Genomic DNA, 3,483 nt, shown 5'->3' with positions numbered 1-3,483 from the left:
ACATTCAGGGGTATGTCGAAGATTCGGAAGACGTTTTGCAACTTTGGACATCTGGGAGAGTCTTCACCATTCCAATCTTCCGAGGAAGGAGGAGGCTGTCGCCCACCACCACCAACACGGTAGGGAGCAGTAGAAGAAGAGGTGGAGGCAACTTCACTATTAGGAGACGGGGAAGAGGGGAAAGGCTCACCGGCTTCAAGATCCTCCAGAAGAGCTTCAGTGCAGGAGACTACTACTCTCCCATCTTGGCTGGTTGGCAAGATTCTGTAGTCGGAGGGGAAAGTTTCACCGGCATCAATATCATTCAGAAGGGCTTCAGTGCTTGACTTTACTTCTTCCTAGTCATCTGGCGTTGGCATCATTCCGTAGTCAGACCATCAAAGTAAAGTATTGCAGTCCTCATTTTTCTCCCTTAGTTCCTGTGATGAGGGGCTATGCGGGCGGTTGACATCTCTATCCACATTCGTGGACCTAATAATGCCACTGCCTTCACTCATAATTCCTGGGAAAGGTAAAAGGCACGTTTTAAAAATAAATAATAGTCATATATATACTTTACCAGATTGAAAGGGGTAAAAAATTGATAATCGTCATATATATACTTTTCCAGATTGAAAGAGGTTAAAAATTGTTTAGATACTTACGTCTTATAAGAGAAGTTGGGAAGGGGTGAACGTCATCCGTGTTGAGTATTCCTTCTAGGTTCCGATGAGGTTCAGTCATAACTTGGACAAAATAAGATTTGCGGGAAGCACTGAATTAGACCGCTTCACGTGAGTCGCCGAGATTTTAATAGCATCATCAGCAGGAGGCTTCCGAGATATGTGTGGACATTGACCGGCAGAAAGATAACAGATAACCAGATATCTCTCTATCTATGACATACTTCAGGAACCTCACAGGGTTATGATATTACAAGCATTTCTACAAAATTACGTATGCGAAACCTGAACGTACATCATATCAAAATACCAACACTCCTAACAATAATAATAAAAATAATAATAATAATAATAATAATGTATATTGTAATGATTTTATTAACAATAATTTCAAAACATAATGATAAATTTAATAATTTCCATAAATATTTAAGTTTAACTGATCGACTCTTATTATTATTATTATTAATAATAATGAGTATTGTAATAATTTTATAAACAGTAATTTCAAAATATATTGATAACTTTAATAATTCCCATGATAACTATTTAGATTGAATGATACACATAGTTTGGTATTATTTCACTCACTTGATGCGTTAGGTTAGGTTAGGCTTAAGGGGACCGTCCGCCATGTCCGCCATTTTTTTTCTAATGATCCAAATTACACCATTTCTATATGTTTTAGACATATATAATACCTTCATCATATAAATTTTCAAGTCATTTGATCAAAAACTTTCGGATTTATTAGCAAATCATGATTTAAAAAAAATTTAGGTACATTTTTCCCGACTACTATAATACCAATTGTATTGAAACTTTTACCATAAAAACTACTCTATCAACCGAACAATTCTGTCAGACAGAATTTTGATTTTCTTTTTTTTTTTAATGAATTTTTATTTTTTTTCCTCGTTTAGACGGAAAATAATCGTGAAAAAAAAGTATAATGAAAATTAAAATTTTGTCTGACAGAATTGTGGAATTTTTATTCTTCTTTTCAATGATATCTTTATCTTTAAAATTGAACAATAAATAACTGAGAAAAATGTACCTAAGTGCGGATAAGTATGTTTTCGAGTTATGAGCTCCTAAAGGTTTGCCATGTAAATTTCTGCATTTTTCATAAAAAAAATGAAAAAAACATTATTATGGAAACTAACTTGTTATTTTTATTGTTGATATTGTTGATTTCTACAGCAAGGCTCCTGGTCCCCCCCCCTTAAAAGGGGGTATTAATACCCTAAGTGTACTAATACACTTAGTGTGAGGGTGTCGGGAGCTGCCTCCTCCCTCATTGTTGCCAGGGTTTTGCAGAGCTAAAATGCTCCATATTTATATTCTTCTCCTTGTTTCTCTGTCTTCTTTGTTCTTGATTTTATTCTCTCTCTACTTCTTGCTCTTTCCGTGTCATAAATTTTGAGTGAAGTGTCTATATCAGGACTTTTTCCAAATAACTTTACCATCAAGTTACTTTGCATGTATCCAAAATTATTTTCCAAAACTGTTAACCTTGATGCAAATTTTAATCTAGACATGTCAAAAAACTTTTGTTTGGGGCACTTCATCCAAAGCCTAGAATGCAGTGATTCATTTGGATTTTGAGTCCAGCCATGCAGGCATCTTTGCAATAGTTTGGGGTCAGCCAAACTATTGAAAACACTTCTTATGTGTGTGCGAAGCTCATAGGGTATTCCTGCAAGATGATTTTTCCTTGTTGCATGTGATGATATTTTTTCTTTTTTGGCTACAGCTCTATTGTAAAAACACCATGATTCAGGCCCACCAGGGCACATTTGATGGACTGGGTGTTCATCATCAGATGTCAAGTGATAATAGATAGCCCAAATAGCATTTTGCATCTGATCCACTGTTGTGATTATATTATTTCTTATTGCCATACCATAATATGCTTGAATATTATTTATAATGGCTTGGGTCAACTTGTTTTTTCCTGACCAAAAACTTCTTTTCATCTGTTTTCCGCTTTTTCTTATGTATTCACTCACTTCAGATTTCAGTTTTATGAGCCTGTGGCCCATTCTTTTTTGGGCATGACAAATACACTCCTCCTTCTCTATCTTCACACCTTCATATGGCCCTTGGCCTTTATTCATTTCACATACTGCATTGTATGCACTCGAGTCCCCATCCCCAACAAATGTTTTATATCTGAAACCATTATTCAATGATCTCGACCACATTCTCTTTGCTGCTTCTGCTTCCATGGCACCAGATTTTCCCTCAAAGTTTTTATTGCACTTATGTTTTGGGTTATTTCCTTCTTGTCCTTCCTCTTTTCCTTTGTCACATATTTTGCAATAATTACACAAAATTTCACAATCGAGTACTTTCCCGGTGAATACATCAATAACGAACCCTACACCTACGTGTGACTTATGGCCCCTTGATAACCAAGTTCCATCAAAAGAAACATCTATATCTATTACGCCATTTTCATCAGGTATTGCCAACTTATTTTCTATATAAAATTTCTTTACATAATCATATGTATATTTCTGCATATCACTGTAATGTTTTTCCATTTCTTTATAAAGATAAGAACTGTGTCTGGCATAAGATCCCGCTGCCAGAGGCTTGCAGAAAAATCCTCTCATTTTATTCAGGCCTGCTCTTCCTATACCTGTAGTAAGAGAATGATACACTTCTTGTAAATTCGCTTCACCATATTTATGACATTACCTTCCCCTCCCATGCCTCCTTGGGGGTAGGTAGCTAATGTCCGTATGGCAACCATCACAAGATACTCTTAAATGTTGTCCCTTTCTGCGTGTACACTGACTTTCTACAGTTTCGC

Source organism: Palaemon carinicauda, chromosome 42 (assembly GCF_036898095.1).
Source record: "Palaemon carinicauda isolate YSFRI2023 chromosome 42, ASM3689809v2, whole genome shotgun sequence".
NCBI classification, from domain to species: Eukaryota; Metazoa; Arthropoda; class Malacostraca; order Decapoda; family Palaemonidae; genus Palaemon; species Palaemon carinicauda.
The sequence above is the reverse complement of the archived record's forward strand: the minus strand, read 5'-3'. Positions refer to the sequence as shown.